Here is an 18,450-nt window from a genome sequence, read left to right as displayed (position 1 = left end):
AGTTAAGGTTTTACGGAACCAAAGCTATTCAGCAGTAAGTCAGCACCATCTAGCGGAAAGCGTAGGCATTAACTAACACACTAACTGTGATTGTTTACATGTTTTACGGACTGCTTAATATTAAATTTTGTGACTCTTTGACGTCCCCACTCCCCCCGAAATGTGGCGCAGGCTGTCTTAATCATAAAAGGGGAGAGTTTTATCCGGGGAAATTACTAAATAAAAGCGATATTTACAAGACTCGCAGTAATAGCAAAACACAAGTCCTGCACCTCATCGGAGAGTCGTCGCTGTCACGTCGGGAAGAAAAACCGGAAAACCCACAAACGATACGTATCTACGAGCAGTAGTCGACGTGGAGTACCTAAAAAGGGAACCACAAGAGAGTTGGGGATGCTTCACAGCGTACATATTAAATCAGTTTCCCATTACCATAGTTATCCGTTTCAAATTAGTGATACAAATAGATACATTGAGTAGTTTCAATAAAATTAGACGTGGAGAGGAGCTACTACGATAGCAGTAAGCATGTTATTGTCATGTTATAGTTTAGTATCACACGCAAACTAAATCTCACACGTGGAGGAAATGACATCCGGATTACGGAGTTACTTCAAACTTTGTGCACTTTCAGTAAGTAGTCCATTAGGACAATGCAATGTGCAAGTAGGAAGGCGTACTACGAGCAAACATCAAGAAAATTTTTACATGTCAGTAATGCGCCGGTGCGTTGCGACAAGGAGTGTGAGGTAGCGTCAGTCATGTTCAGAGTTCACGCTCCGAAATCGCTGGATCGAGTGGCGGTCGTATTTTATTTTCAGTATATATTTCTTCCGCCTCAGCTACACTATGTCGGCGATTGCTGCGCAAACAAGTTCTCCACGTACGCGTACACCACTATTGCTCTAACACGCAAACATAGGGCTTACGCTCGTCTGGTGTGAGACGTTACCTGGGGGGGGGGGGGTCCACCGGGGGCCGAACCACACAATAACCCTGGGTTGGGTGTGGGGCGGCGGAGGGGTGAAGTGGACTGCGGTAGTCGTTGTGGGGTTGTGGACCACTGCTGCTGCGGCGGGGACTAGCCTCTCCGTCTTTTCTAGGTCCCCGGTTAACATAACATAACATGTATTTCTTCCAACGCTATTCATATTATTTCATAGGTATTGAATTTCAAAGGCAGTATGGTGAAAAGACACGTCTATCTGCATGGACTTTTACTGAATTTTAATGTTATTTAGTTGTTTACTAAGTTTTGTTATTACAACAATTGTTTTCCGACTCTTAATTCCATAGGCAAGTTAAAAACTTGATAGAGTGCCGTCAAACTTGTTCATATTTGACTGACAACGAAAGAGAAATTGTTTCACGCGAAGACGTCACTAAAATACATTCAAAGGTACGTCGCCAATTTTCGGTGCGGATATTTACGAAAACGATGACTTACGCATGGTTTGCATCCTGATTGTCGGTAGAAACAGAAATTTATCAAAATGCCAACGACCATTAGAACCACTGAGGATTCGTTGTGCAAGGGGTAAAACTGAATTCTTTCGTTACTGTAGACCACAGACAGGCTGGTGTGGTCGAGCAGTTCTAGGCGCTTCAGTCTGGATCCGCGCGACCCGTACGGTCGCAGGTTCGAACCCTGCCTCTGGCATGGATGTGCGTGATGTCCTTAGGTTAGTTATGTTCAAGTAGTTCTACGTTCTAGGGGACTGATGATCACATTTTAATTTATGTTTTCTTTTCTGTATGAAAAATACCATCCTACAGCTTGTAATCTCGAAAGCTCATCCGACGATTCATCCAACACTACCTTCATATTCTGCCTTATTGTAACTCATTGTGTCACAGAGTAAAGTTCTTCACACCTTTACCTTTATTTATAGATGTTTCTCTTAGGGTTTCCAAGCTCACAACTCGTCCTTGAAACCTGTGTCTGCAGATCGAAGCGTTCACGTGTAAAGCACTTGTCGGAACCTTACTTGTTTGGATTTACTTTAGCGGAACTCAATGTAGCGATCCAGCAGTTGCGGAACTTGAAGACAACCATGTGACTGCTGCCAGCTCGTGCTCCGTTGCAACGCATCAGTGCGTCACTGTCGCGTAAAATTTCTCTTCCCATGCTCTCCAAATCGACTACGTAGTACGAGGTACGCTTTGCCAGTTCCTCATTACGTTGTCCTAATGGACTACTATAGGTGTACAAAGTGCGAAGTAAATTCGTGATCCGAACGTCGTGGCGTCCCCTTGGCAGAAATAATGTGACAAATACCCTTACAAGCTGTTTTCACCGGAAACAGGGGCCTTATTACGCGCAACGGGGAATTTTAGGTTCAATTATCACCTTGACTAAATGAAACTGCAACCATGACATCCATATTCATCCATCAATGCGACAATTGGATGATACGGCTGGGACGTTGGATGCAGAAATATGTATTTCGGCTGTTGGTTAACTTTTCCACCTACAAAGTTACCCCTATGTCACTCTGGAAATTTCTGACACGCAATCGTTTCTTCATTCGGAGGAAACGATGTATGTGTCTGATGGGGATAGTGGAGAGGGGGGAGGGTGCATAAAGCATTATTTGAATTGTCCACCAGGGGAATCTACGCAATTGCATCTAACAGAGTGAACAGGTCTGTTGTCGTGGAGTCCTAGAATTGATGTCTCTATGGTAATCTTGCGAGGCGATTTCGGAAGTCTATTCTCCAGAAAGTTTGCGCTTTGCGTCCATGATCTGTAAGCACCACACCATACGGTCCCAAAAAACATTCAGTATCGCACTACCCGGCGATGGTTCCACCTCCGTCTGTTTCAGTGATGGGCAAAACCACATGTTTTCTCTGATCACTTTATTTTTTGTTTTTACCTGGAGTCACAGTAATACACACAGCTCTCCCCATGGTGTTTAGGTAGCTAACACACCTGCAACATTTTAGCTACTGCCAAAGAACGACAGGCTCTGTGAAAAAGTGTGAGCTGTCACGGGGCCCATTGGGCGGCGACCGTTGTTACGTTTAAAATGCTGGGCGAGATGTTGAAAGCTGATGTGCGCCTGGTTTTCACTTTTCCCACGATCAGCTCGATTGCCCTACTTCTATCATACATCACAGTCGCTTCTCTTGTGATTTCTAGTTCTTCACAAAGAACCTGCAAATATCTATGTATGGTTGTGTGTGTGTGTAATAAGAGGGGCGATACGCGAGGTAATGCACATGAGGAAATATTATGCCGTACAAAGGGTGCTCCAAACTCAGTCATGCATACATTCATAATTTTCCTAGGTGGCATCTATCACAGACAAGACGAAAATTTTCAGCAAGGACAGATATAATTCCTCAGAACAGGGACAGGGATCATTCATCATTCGTCAGAAAACAGAGTATTATACTTAATGGTATACACTCATGTCATTCAGGCCACATAGAAAGAAAAAAAAGACATATCAAAAATTTTACTTTAATTAATTAGTCATTATGGCAGAATGTGTTGGTGTGCGTGTCTATCCAATCAGACTACCGAATAGTAACATTCAACTACTAAACAATGTAAGACGCATACTTTTATATTTACAAGGAGACACACAAACAGATACAATTGACAAATACAGATATAAAAATTTCTGTTTATGAATTCAAAGAAACATGTAGCATAACACATTTATCCAACGCCCAGTGAAACGTGTTTGCATATGGGTACAATGAGACATATGAAAAAGTACTTTTAACAAATAAACAATCCGTTAAACTTGTATTCGTGTGTATAAAAATAGACTTATACAAAGAAACATCTGACTACTAAGCAGATTACATACATACATAGCACAAGCTTGCTGGACATTTTGATCGCAATAGCCATAAATAAACACCATGTCTACCCTTTCTCCGACTGTTAAACGTTTCATTTTAACAATATCACGTCTTCCGCGTAACTATTATGACTGGACAAGCGTATTATCATACCTAATTTAAGTAATGAATTGCACAAAGTGCTGTTGGGTGCATTGCTGCATCTGTGAGAATATTGCAGCGCCATCCATCACAAAGCGAAACAAATGTTCCAAATCAAACATTCCTATTTAGTTACGTACTATACGAATACGTAATAAAAATGGGGGTACCTATTTAAAAAATGCAGTTTCTATCAATTTTACCTATGGCAGCGCCATCTGTTTTCCCCCGTCATGTTTCATTTTTCGTTTGTTGCTACCAGTCACTGTCAATGGACCACCCTGTATGATATTGTCACTAGTAATGAACACCAATTCCTGTATGTTCACTTCCTAAGAGTAAGATAATATATGTGCCCTAACAAAAAACATCACCTTGATTAAAGGGTACTGTGAACATATCACATTTTATAAGTGGTGGCACAAAAAATTGTAGTGTGCTCCCCCTACCATCTGCGCCCGTCCTGTCCGCCTTCACCTACCTTGGCCTCACCATTGACCGTCACCTCACCTGGATCCCTCATCTCCGCTCCAACCAATCCAAAGCCCACAACTGCCTCCGACTCCTCAAACTCCTCTCTGGCCGGGTATGGGGGTTGCAACCCTCTACCATCCTCCACACCTACAAATCCTTAATCTGTTCCATCCTCTGTTATGCCAGTCCTGCCTGGATATCTTCCCCCCCCCCCAATTCCATAAGTCCCTGCAGATCCTTGAGCGTCATCACTCCGCCTCGCCTTCTGTAACACCTCCCGTCCCCCACGCAGACCCTCTATGACCTCATTACCTTCCCCCATCTGCTCCTATTCCTCGAACATATACGCATGCTCTACACCTCCCGCCGCTTCATCCCCCTCACCCCTGGTGGCTCCTCTCCTCTCCCGTCCCCGCCCCCTGCCACGCCTTCACTTTTGTGTCCCCCCTACCCTCCATCTCTACACCCTACATTTCCTTTCCCAAGGTGGCTTCCATCAACTCCCCCTCCCAGATGATGCCCTCTCTCCCTCCGTTTATCCCTCCTATCAATTCTGATCCTCACCCCCATCCTTTCCCCCCTCCTTTCCCTGGGCTCCCTCTTCCCCCCTTCCATCCTGTGTTTTCTCCCTGCCTCACCTCTCCCTACCACCCTTCTCCCCCTGCCCTCTGATTCCTTTTGTATTCCCCTCCTCTGCCTTCCCCACCCCCTGTCGTGTCTGCTCAGCAGCCCCCCACCCCTCTTTTGGGTTCTCATCCTCCATTGGCTCCTTCCCTCCCTCCCCCCTTCGCTTTTCCTCTCCTTCCCCCATTTTTTATTTTCCCATCATCTGTCCAGTTTCCCCCCACCTGTTCTCGGCTGTGGTATGTCATATTAGCCAACCTTTTTGTTCAGTGTTCCAGTGAATGTTCAGTGTTGTTTCGTCTTTCCAAGTGTTGCGAACAGAAACCATGCTGTCGCTGGGTGTGAATTTTATGTCTTTTGCGAACAGAAACCAGACTGTCGCCGTGTTTTTTAATTGTCTGTCTATTATTTTACCTGTCTGCTTCATATGTGTTTTATTAGCATCATCATCCCTTTGTTCTATGTTTTAAGTTCCACAATTTTTTCGCCATGTTCCCATTTAAGTCTCCGATTGTATCGCCTGTGTTTTATTGTATATTCTCTTCACCTTTTTCAAACAAAGTCTGTAGGCTGAAAAGTGCTATACTATGCTGCTGCCAGCTCGCCCCCTTGGGGGGAATGGAAATTCAATAAAGAAAAAAAAGTGTGTAGTGCACAACGAAGTAATCTTCAGATTTGTATCTATTGCACCTAGAGATAGCATTTGTTGCTAAAACTGGAATTTCTTTCGGTCTTAATCTCAGAAAAACTATTAACAACACTTTATCAAGTTCTGCTACTCCACAATAATGCCTGAAGCACTCTGCCGATTTCAGATATAAAGGTGTCGAGGAGTTCCTTTGGTAAGTCTTCTTTCACAAAATCAAATGTTTACTTTCATTGTGAATTTTCAAACAACTATCAAGAAAATTTTCTTACGGATGAAAATGGTCATTAAACATGACTTGAGGATTGTCACACTGTTTTAGATAATGTAGGAGCTTCTATTTGTGATTATTAATTTCTCTCGAATGTTTACAGTTATGTTCAAGTGAAGAAATGATATTAAAATTGACACTGTAGTAATACAAATCAATTAAAGTTTATCGCGATAACCTTACGACAAAAGTGTCTATAATACAAGCAAGCTTAAACCAAAATGAATTAGTGAGCGGTATGTAGTATGGACTTCTAAATGGTCTCTTCTTACTTACTATCTTGAACCATACACAAGCAGTAAGGAAATGTCGCAGCTGGAGTGGAACGAAAAAAATTAATGAATGCTTCTACATCTACATCTACATCCATACTGCGCAAGTCACCTGACGGTGTGTGGCGGATGGTACCCTGAGTAGAATTTTGCGCAGAGCACAAATCAATCACAGCTAACACTTGGTTCAAGAATCATAAAAGAAGGTTGTATACATGGAAGAACCCTGGAGATACTAAAAGGTATCAAATTGATTATATAATGCTAAGACAGAGATTTAGGACCCACGTTTTAAATTGTAAGACATTACCAGGGGCAGATGTGGATCCTGACCACAATCTATTGGTTATGACTTGTAAATTAAAACTGAAGAAACTGCAAAAAGGTGGGAATTTAAGGAGATGGGACCTGAATAAACTGACTAAGCCAGAGGTTGTACAGAGTTTCAGGGAGAGCATAAGGGAACAATTGACAGGAATGGGGGAAAGAAATACACTACAAGAAGAATGGGTAGCTTTGTGGAATGAAGTACTGAAGGCAGCTGAGGAGCAAGTAGGTAAAAAGACGACGGCTAGTAGAAATCCTTGGGTAACAAAAGAAATACTTAATTTAATTGATGAAAGGAGAAAATATAAGAATGCAGTAAATGAAGCAGGCAAAAAGGAATACAAACGTTTCAAAAATGAGATCGACAGGAAGTGCAAAAGGGCTAAGCAGGCATGGCTAGAGGAGAAATGTAAGGATGTAGAGGCTTATCTCACTAGGGGTAAGATAGATACAGCCTACAGGAAAATTAAAGAGACTTGCAGAGAAAAGAGAACCACTTGGATGAATATCAAAAGCACAGATGGGAACCCAGTTCTGGGCAAAGAAGGGAAAGCAGGAAGGTGAAAGAAATATATAGAGAGTCTATTGAAGGGCGATGTACTTGAGGACAATATTATGGAAATGGATGAGGACGTTGATGAAGGTGAAATGGGAGATATAATACTGCGTGAAGAGTTTGACATTGCACTGAAAGACCTGAGTCGAAACAAGGCCGCGGGAGTAGACAATATTCGATTAGAACTAGTGACAGCCTTAGGAGAGCCAGTCCTGACGAAACTCTACCATCTGGTGAGCAAGATGTATCGCGAAATACCCTCAGACGTCAAGAAGAAGATAATAATTACAATCCCAAAGAAAGCAGGTGTTGACAAATGTGAAAATTATCGAACTATCAGTTTAATAAGTCACGGCTGCAAAATACTAACACGGATTCTTTACAGACGAATGGAAAAAATAGTAGAAGCCGACCTCGGGGAAGATCAGTTTGGATTCCGTAGAAATGTTGGAACACGTGAGGCAATACTGACCCTACGACTTATCTTTGAAGCTAGATTAAAGAAAGGCAAACCTACGTTTCTAGCTTTTGTAGACTTAGAGAAAGCTTTTGACAATGTTGACTGGAATACGCTCTTTCAAATTCTGAAGGTGGCAGGGGTAAAATACAGGGAGCGAAAGGCTATTTACAATTTGAACAGAAACCAGATGGCAGTTATAGGAGTCGAGGGGCATGAAAGGGAAGCAGTGGTTGGGAAGGGAGTAAGACAGGGTTGTAGCCTCTCCCCGATGTTATTCAAAAAAAATGGCTCTGAGCACTATGGGACTCAACTGCTGTGGTCATAAGTCCCCTAGAACTTAGAACTACTTAAACCTAACTAACCTAAGGACAGCACACAACACCCAGCCATCACGAGGCAGAGAAAATCCCTGACCCCGCCGGGAATCGAACCCGATGTTATTCAATCTGTATATTGAGCAAGCAGTAAAGGAAACAAAAGAAAAATTCGGGGTAGGTATTAAAATTCATGGAGAAGAAATAAAAACTTTGAGGCTCGCCGATGACATTGTAATTCTGTCAGAGACAGCAAAGGACTTGGAAGAGCTGTTGAACGGAATGTACAGTGTCTTGAAGGGAGGATATAAGATGAACATCAACAAAAACAAAACGAGAATAATGGAATGTAGTCGAATTAAGTCGGGTGATGTTGAGGGTATTAGATTAGGAAATGAGACACTTAAAGTAGTAAAGGAGTTTTGCTATATGTGGAGCAAAATATCTGATGATGGTCGAAGTAGAGAGGATATAAAATGTAGACTGGCAATGGCAAGGAAAGCGTTTCTGAAGAAGAGAAATGTGATGACATCGAGTATAGATTTAAGTGTCAGGAAGTCATTTCTGAAAGTATTTGTATGGAGTGTGGCCCTGTATGGAAGTGAAACATGGACGATAAATAGTTTGGACAAGAAGAGAATAGAAAGTTTTGAAATGTGGTGCTACAGAAGAATGCTGAAGATTAGATGGATAGATCACACAACTAATGAGGAAGTATTGAATAGGATTGGGGAGAAGAGAAGTTTGTGGCACAACATGACTAGAAGAAGGGACCGGTTGGTAGGACATGTGTTGAGGCATCAAGGGATCACCAATGTTGTATTGGAGGGCAGCGTGGAGGGTAAAAATAGTAGAGGGAGACGAAGAAATGAATACACTAAGCAGATTCAGAACGATGTAGGTTGCAGTAGGTACTGGGAGATGAAGACGCTTGCACAGGATAGAGTAGCATGGAGAGGTGCATCAAACCACTCTCAGGACTGAAGACCACAACAACAACATTTCGGACTTTAGTCTGTCATCCTCTCTTTCAGTACCATTTTGGTCACAGAGTGTCTGGACATTTTGTTTTGATCCACCTAACGCTTTGACATAAGACCAATTTTTTTTAGGATTATCTGTCAAGTCAGTACATAGAACTTTACTTTCGAATTCATTGAACGACTCTCGCATAGCCCCCCTCACACTACATTTCGCTTCGCGTAATTTTTGTTCGTCTGCAAGGCTTTGGATATGTTTATGTTTGCTGTGAAGTTCCCTTTGCTTCCGCAGCAGTTTTCTAACTCGGTTGTTGTACCACAGTGGCTCTTTTCCATCTCTTACGATCTTGCTTGGCACATACTAATTTAACGCATATTGTACGATGGTTTTGAACTTTGTCCACTGATCTTCAACGCTATCTGTACTTGAGACCAAACTTTTGTGTTGAGCCATCAGGTACTCTGAAATCTGTTTTTTGTCACTTTTACTAAACAGAAAAATCTTCATACCTTTCTTAATATGAACGTTTGATTCTCCCAGTCTATACCCGGCAAATTAAAATCCTCACCCAGAACCATAACATGGTCGAGAAATGTACTCGAAATATTTTCCAAATTTTCCTTCAGGTGCTCTGCCACAACAGCTGCTGAGCCAGGGGGGCTATAGAGACATCCAGTTACCATATCTGAGCCTGCTTTAACCGTGACCTTCACTCAAATTATTTCACATTTCGGATCTCCGTCAATTTCCTTCGATACTATTGCACTTCTTATCGCTATAAACACGCCTTCCCCGTCACTGGCCAGCCTGTCTCTGCGGTATGCATTCCAATCTGAGTTTAGGATTTCATTACTGTTTACGTCTGGTTTCAGCCAACTTACTGTCCCTAGTACTATATGGGCATTGTGGCCGTTTATTAATGAGAGCAGTTCTGGGACCTTTCTATAGACGCTCCTGCAGTTTACTATTAGCACATTAATATTGTTATTCCCTGTTGCATTTTGCCTACTCCTACCTTGCCGCGTCTCAGGAGGCGTCTTGTCGAGCCTACGGAGGGAATTCTCTAGCCTAAAAAACCCACATGTGCACTCAACTCGTACTCCGCTACCCTTGTAGCCGCTTCCGGCGTGTAGTGCACGCCTGACCTATTCAGGGGTCCTAAATTTCCCCACCCGATAGCGGAGGTCGAGAAATTTGCACCCCAGATCTCCGCTGAATCGTCTGAGCCTCTGGTTTAAGCCTTCTACTGGACTCCAAACCAGAGAACCACGATCGGTTCTGGGAACGATACTACAAATAGTTAGCTCAGATTCCACCCCGCGGGCAAGGCTTTCCGCCTTCACCAATTCCGCCAACCGCCTGTACGCACTGAGGATGATCTTTGAACCCAGACAGCAGGAGTCACTGGTGCCGACATGAGCAACAATTTGCAGTCGGGTGCACCCAGTGCTCTCTATCGCCGCCGGCAGGGCCTCCTCCAAATCTCGGATGAGACCCCCCGGCAAGCAGACAGAGCTAACACTGGCCTTCTTCCCCGACCTTTCCACTACAATCTGATAAAGTCGAGTGTTCTTATAAACCATAAATTATGTGGGCACAAACAGAAAACTTCATAATCAAGTGTGTGTATAGTAAGGTTTGCACCCTTAGACTGTGGGATGTGACCGTAGAGAGAAGTGTAACGAGAGAGAAGTTTCCTTAAGGTTCCCTTAATGATTTTCTGTCTGGCTATATGCAGCTTTATCACAGATTAGAAAAAGGTGACCTCCATCAAGATTTGAACCGACTCCCAAAGGAGCCATTACTTCACAGGACGACCTTGTTAATTCCTCATTTCTCTACTGACTCAAAACCCTGAAGTGATAAGCCCATGCCACACTTTAGGTGAAAGATTATGCAATGAAAATGGCAATAAAATATCAAATGAATTTACCAGAATAGATTTATGCCACGAGGTAGTTATTCGTCGATAGTAGTTTTGCCAAACACATTCTGCATTGTTCCCAAGTTTCAGTTATATTGCTGGCAGGAAGAACATGTTTCCAGAGCAGATGTGTTTCTTGAACCGGATCAGTGGTGAGTACGCCTTATGGCCACGATGGGCCGCAATATCAAAAGTCAAAGAGCTTTATTCCAATTTCTGTAAGTAGGCTTAGGGACAAGAGTGTAGTTACTAGTAATATTCAAATGCATCGACTGTGCATAACCTATGCTTAGGCAAAACTATCATTCAGTCGGTTAATACTGAAGGAATGACGTAATAAATACAATGAAACCGCTGTTGATTTGTCAATGAAAGTGAAAGGGTCTCATGTTTAATGGCTATCAACTTGCAGTAAGCAGGGATGGAACGCACAATAACAATAGTTAATCAGACTGAGGATGGACTGGTTTTCTATGCTGTGCCTCAGAGTGGATTATTTAATTTAGTTCTTATGGTTTTGTACGAATGATGTCTTTACGCCAGCGTTTCCAAAAGTGTGTTTTGCGGAACACTGGCGTAAGCTAATAAGCACTTAGCAAAAGACTATTAATAAGCCAGCCGCGCTGGCCAAGCGGTTCTAGGCGCTTCAGACCGGAACCGCGCGATTGCTATGGTGGCAGGTTCGAATCCTGCACCGTCATGGATGTGTGTGATGGCCTTATGTTAGTTGGGTTTAAGTAGTTCTTAGTTCTAGGGGACTGATGACCTCAGGTGTTAAGTCCCATAGTGCTCAGAGCCACTAGAACCAATTTGAACTATTAATAACATGGCGTTGTTTCCGAGATTTTGACGATACTATTTTTTTGAAATTTTGTAATGAGTTATGTATTATTAGTTATGATTTGAAATGGAAGTAACCACTGGATAACACAAGTTTTCCTTACTTTTTTAAAAATTTTATTAATCTTCAAAATGAAGAAGGTGTTCCTTCAAAGTATCAAAATTCAGAAATAGTTCCGTCAGAGGAAAAGTCTGGGAACCGCTGCTCTAGGCTACCTACGTGCTCTGGGTCGAAGTCAACAGGTTGTGACCAGTGGTAGACGCCAAGTGGCACGTGGTAGGAGGCCGCTTCCAGGTTGTTGGTCGCCATGCTATGGGGAAGAAACTCTTGACCTCAAATTGTTCTGAGCTTGGCGAAGCCACGAACTCTTCTTGGAAATGTTTCTGGAACATGAAAGATGGAGTGGGTTTGAAATCCAATCTTCTCGTTTACAGTGCACGACGTCTGCTACATTATTTTCTTTTCCTAATTTCGTCTTGTTAATTTATTGTTTAGTGGTCGGTATGTGACGCTTACATTGATAGGTGGATAGGGCTTGTGGTAGCTCAGGCTGATGCACAGTTCCTCTGACTGGAGGTGTGTGCAATGGTGGGGGTGGTGGTTGGAGTCGAAAGGTGGATCATCAGTAAAACATACCTGATTAAGTTACAGTGAGGGAATCAAAGGTGGAGCAGCAGTCGCTGGAGTGTGTCAGTGTCAGGGCATGCTGGAGTCAGCAAAATTGTAGAGCGGCGACGGACAATAAAGACAGTCCTGACTGCTTGCCACTGCTGTACCTGCAACAAAGAACACGATGAAACCAGTGGGATTGAACAGCAGCTCTGGGATTAATTGCAGCTTCCGGCAAGGCTGAGACGAAGCATGCAGCTACGCTGGGCGCTGGACATCTACATATAGGAAAAAGTGCGTCTGGGCAGCTGGGCGGCCTAGGCTCCAACCCACAGCTTCCCAGGGTAGTATAAAGCATAAAGTAGTCACCCTGCTGCAGAGCGGGGTAAGCTGTCTGTGTTGTTGTTAATGCTGTCTTTCAGTCCACCTATCTCGATAGGATTCTTGCCGGTGTCCCTTCGCTCTCTGATACCAGATACAGACTAGGCAGTGTAAAGCAGCGTTGATGAAACTACTACCTAATACCTACCACACAGAGGCCTCTTAACCCCAGTTGAAAGTCAGTCCCTGAAAGTTCGTTATTAGAAAATCGAGCTTTCGGGATATTCAGTTTACTTCCAGAAAAGCGTTTAAAATTAGATTAATTTTTTTATTTATACTGAAACACATGAAACGGCTATCAAGTCCGCATTTAATATGGTGAAATGTTATCATTGAAAGTTCACACTCTGTATAAGAAATATTCACTCGAAAAGCAGCCAGAATTTTAGTAAGTCCGACCCGACTATTTTTCACGTTCTACCAGTCACAGACCCACAACTATTAGCGAGTTAAACATTCGGTCGTTTCAGTGGTCTTCTTCGTGAGAAGTCCTCGCCAAAATATTCCGTACAAGGCACGAAACACGCCACTACTACTAAAAAGTTCACACGCTCATGTCTCTCGAAAATTTAACTTAGAAACACCAAATTTTCGTCGGCCGGAGTGGCCGAGCGGTTCTAGGCGCTACAGTCTGGAGCCGCGCGACCGCTACGGTCGCAGGTTCGAATTCTGCCTCGGGCACGGACGTGTGTGATGTCCTTAGGTTAGTTAGGTTTAAGTAGTTCTAAGTTCTAGGGGACTGATGACCTCAGCAGTTAAGTACCATAGTGCTCAGAGCGATTTGAACCATTTTTTGAACCAAACTTTCATTAAATTGTTCGTAACGCCAGTCGCTTCAGACACGATATGTTGGAATCGAAATTAACTCATTATTTCCTCATCTTACAGAGTATTTTTAAGGTGGGATCCAAAGTCCTGTAATCCGTAGGCTGGCTAGCAAGCGACTCTCTCGAGGTAATCTTCTCACTGCCCACACCTCTATTCGCGCGGGAACAGCTACATTCTGATTGGCTGTTGATCTAAACGAACGATCAGAACGTTCCTTCCTGATCATTCTCACGGGAAGTCTTGCTTTATCCAATCACTAATCTGATAGTAATTAAAGTCATAAAAACTTCAGTTACTTGTATTATGATTAATCAAAATAAGCAAAGTTGGATGTATTCTTCAAATTGATAAATAAACTTATTCCGCCTCTAACTACCGTTCTATCTGCTTTTATACAAAAGCATGCTCACACAGACATACGTCACCTGAATCGTGGTTAAACATAACTCTCCCAGGGTTCGTTTGTGCAAGGTATTACCTAAAATGAAATAATAAAATTTAACATATGTCCCACACACACTCTTCCAAAATTCTCACGCACAACAAAATATAATCAGATAATAATTTTGACCAATATTTATATTATGCAATGCAAAGTGACTAAAGTTTTAAAAAGAAAATTCTAATTAATTGATTTTTGTGCGCTGATAACTTTGTAATGGCATCAAATGAGAATAAAAGTCAATCTGTTATTGTTCGCAACTTGGTTTTAAAGACAAGTGTAGGTTTTAGGAAATTTTAATTAATTCTCTTTATCTCCAGAACTATAAGAAATAAAAATCTGACATTTTGCAGCATCATTCCATTAGTAACAAAAGGCTGTGTATCAAATTTGAACAATATAGGATAATACCTAATATGGATTATTTAGATTCTTAGATGGTATAAATCTTCGTATCGACTGAATGTTACGCTATGCAGTTCTCACGGCAGGCAGCGTCAGCTGTGCTATGAGCAGAGCGGAAAAAAACCTAGGCATCCTGCAGCCACCGTACTATACACTGCGTGCCTTATTGCAACGAATGTTATCTCATTATAACTTGCTGCGTTACAACCCAGTGGTGACCCAGCGGTGCAGAGACACCGAGTTTACTGTACACAATCTTAGATCAGGCAGAGGCCAGCAGCCACTGACGTTAAAGTCTGTCGTCAGTGGCTAACTGTATCATCTTGGTCTGCAAGTTGGCATCTTCTCATGACTATACGCTGGCATACTGTGCATAGCTGAGCACTACTACGTGCAACTGTGTTCACTGAGCACTCTGAGAACGACGCCTAATTTGGGTGGTGTAAATGTGGGCCGTGTGCGCTAGCGTTTCTCCAACAGCGCCACTCCTAGCCCAGAAATCATTACAGGCTGGAGTGACTGTGGTGATCATTGTGCAGCTATGGCTTTGCTCCCTTGTCAGCTCTTCCAGGACCGCTAAAGGTGTCACAACTCTAGCTTTCAGATACACTTATCGGAATCTTCTGCTTCGACAGAATACTGAATGAGTGTTCTTGCCTACAGGTTATGCACTGTTGCTGCAAAACCACTACTCATCGAGCTGGCTGGTGCATCTCTCCACGTGACTGCTTTCTGCTGAATCGATCCAAGAGCAGTTCTTTACCCCAGCTGGAGAGGCCTGCTATTAGCTCACGTTAATTGCCTTCTTGGTCTCGTTTCTGTGCCTATTACTTTGTTTGTTGGAACATAATTATTCTCCTGTATAATGGAAGAAAGTAATCGACGTAAGTTTCCCCTAACATCTGATGAAAGCTGTTGTTTGCAAATGTTCTGCCACACCTCAGGGTAAGTGACATGATAGTATTTAGCTTCCGTTCTGTTAGGACTTGACGTTTTATTAACATGGTAGTACCACTTCTTTGCGTTGCAGGTTTGGTTTAAATGGTTCAATTGGCTCTAAGCACCATGGGACATCTGAGGTCATAAGTCCCCTAGACTTAGAACTACTTAAACCTAACTAACCTAAGGACATCACACACATCCATGTCCGAGGCAGGGTTCGAACCAGCGACCGTAGTAGCGACCGACTGAAGCGCCTAGAACCGTTCCGCCACAGCGGCCGGTGCAGGTTTGGTCTCCAAGGGTTACATAGGTTCTCGACTACAAAGGTAATGAGAATGCTGAGCTTTGAATTTATTTAGAGAATACGGGTGCTACCGGGCTTTCTGGTTGAACTGCTTTTCTCTGTCGGGTTGATAGGACTACACTGTGGTCTCTTAAGGACATTACAGTCTAGTAATGTTTCGTGTTTTGTGTCAGTGTCTGTTAACCCGATGACACCTTCTTCAAAGGGTAATGTCAGTGTGCCGTATCTTACTCTGAAAATATCTCCACGGCTTCTCAAATATCCAGTCGCTAATAGTATACTTTGAGCTACTAGCGCTGTTACACGCAAAATGGATGATATTCAACAAATTTATACAAGATTAACACATTCATCAGTTTTATTTGTTGGATCAAATAGAGACTTTGCTTGGACTGAAGTTGTATGTAGGTCCTAGCGTAATTGAACTTTAAGTGTCACTTGATTGTCTTCTCTATTGTGGGTCTGACATCAGACTGTAGTCCTAGACCACGTATCTTTGTTGCTGTGGCTAACTATTGTTGTTCTTCCAGCTACAAGCCTTTCCCTAAACTCATTATCTTGCATTTCTTGGAGCTAATTACGACCTCTGTTTCTTGATATTAAGAGTTTTGTGCATGTCTTACATCCGTTATTTGGTCTTGAGCGGACACAGATAGGAACAGATCAGCTGCAAATGTTCGACATACATTATTTCGTGATTAGATCAAGCCTTGAAGCGCGATCATATGTTCCCTGAAAAAAGGTTCGACCGCTGTTATATATAGGACCATCGATAATGTGCAATACTAACGGACAGAGCACTTTATGTCAAACGGCACAGTTAGTTGGCCATTGACCACGATATTTCACTGGACTACTTGCAAAATTATTGAGATAAACTAGGAGAATTTGCTGTAGATTCCTAATTTCCGAATCACTTTCAGTAGAATACTGTGAGAAATACGGGCGAAAGCTTTCGGAAAGATTTTACGTAGCCGCCTGTTTTACAGATATCGGTAATGGCTGTTATACGACGGTAGTCAGAGTGTTGGTAGTACTTTATTCTGCGCCCAGGTATGATTTTCATTTAAACCACCTTAATTTCGCGTTTACTGCTCGAGCTAGTATTTTCTAGTCGGCGTTCTTTAAGATTATCGACGGAAGGGATTCGACCTTAGCTCACAGGATTTCTTGTGTACCAATACTCTGAGCGTCCGCATCTCGTGGTCGTGCGGTAGCGTTCTCGCTTACCTCGCCCGGGTTCCCGGGTTCGATTCCCGGCGGGGTCAGGGATTTTCTCTGCCTCGTGATAACTGTGTGTTGTGTGCTGTCCTTGGGTTAGTTAGGTTTAAGTAGTTCTAAGTTCTAGGGGACTGATGACCATAGATGTTAAGTCCCATAGTGCTCAGAGCCATTTGAACCATTTTCGAATACTCTGAGCCCCTGTGGAAGGTTGTAGGAAGACGCTGGACATCCCATGCGTCACTGAACTCGTTAATTAGCCCTTATTTCCTTATATCCACATAACTGAGATAAAATTCAGCTCATATGCCATCCGTTCCTAGCTATTTTTCTATCAATCTTCACAGTAACGCTTCATAAATGTCCTCATCCGTAAATTTTTCGCTGAGTTGTCGGTATTGTTGGAAAAATCTGATTCGAGTTTCTCATCTACTTTTGTTACGGCACACAATTCATGGAAATAGCAGCACTCAGCTTTTGAAACGAGTCCTGTCGTGTCGCCGTGTTTCCTATCTTGAGGTACTCCGTTATTTTGTATTTTGTCCGTTTTATGTTTGGGTTACTACGGCATACAGTTCACGGAAATGCTGCAGCACTTCGCTTTTAATATGAGACTGCCATTGTGTTGTCACGTCTGCTATCATGAGTTTCTCTGTTACTTTATGTTTTGCCCTGTTTCATGTTTAGATTAGATGGCAGAGGGATGGCTTGGTCTCTTGGATAATACTGTCAGCTCTTGACCTCGCTTTCAGACCCTCTAATTTCGTTTTCTCTACTGACAGTGTCTGCGCTGTAATCCGCCTCATCTGTGAACTACTGGCGGTTATATCTCGTGTATTTTGGTGCAGTTCTTGCAGACACGTGAAATGAAATTCCTCTGCGCTTTTCTCTTTCACTCACTTTTGTTTTAATCATATTGTCTAAGTAATCTCAGATTGGGTTCCGCATCCTCCAGCCATGAGTTTAATTTGTTTGGGTATTCCCCCATATTAGTGACACAATCCTTACTTGTTTCCATCACCATAATTCTTAATACATCATCTCTAACTGAGATACTATTTAATTTTCAGTATCTTTTCCCACGTAAAGTCGTTCGCTTCTGTATAATGATACTGCTAATATATGGTCAATTATAGGATAAATATACAGGCCACGTTTCTGACGGAGCGAGATTGCATTGTAGTTATCACACTGGACTCTCATTCAGGAGGACGACGGTTCAATCCCACGTCCGGGCATCCTGTTTTAGGTTTTCCGTGATTTCCCTAAATCGCTTCAGGAAAATTCCGCGATGTTCCTTTCAAAGGGCACGGCCGACTTCCTTCCTCCTCCTTCCCTAATCCGGTGAGACCGATGACCTCGCTGTTTGGTCTCCTTCCCCAAACATCCCAACCCCAACCCCAACCCAGGTTTCTGAGGTATTGATGTAATGTACCAAGTCTTGTGAGCTGTAAATCTTGTCTGTTCTGCTCGTTGAATAACTAGTGACTTAGCTGTTCATCAGTGAATCTGCGTTTAACTCCCATGTGTCAACCATATTTAAATTTCTGGCCATGTATTCTAGCACCAAGTGCTGAAAGTTGGATTTTGGTCTTTTTTGATGATAACAGAATCAAAAACACCACCAATTACGACTTTTCTCCATGTCGTTGGTAAAAAAAAGAAAAA

The sequence above is a fragment of the Schistocerca cancellata genome, chromosome 1, assembly GCF_023864275.1.
Source record: "Schistocerca cancellata isolate TAMUIC-IGC-003103 chromosome 1, iqSchCanc2.1, whole genome shotgun sequence".
Classification (NCBI taxonomy): Eukaryota; Metazoa; Arthropoda; class Insecta; order Orthoptera; family Acrididae; genus Schistocerca; species Schistocerca cancellata.
The sequence above is the reverse complement of the archived record's forward strand: the minus strand, read 5'-3'. Positions refer to the sequence as shown.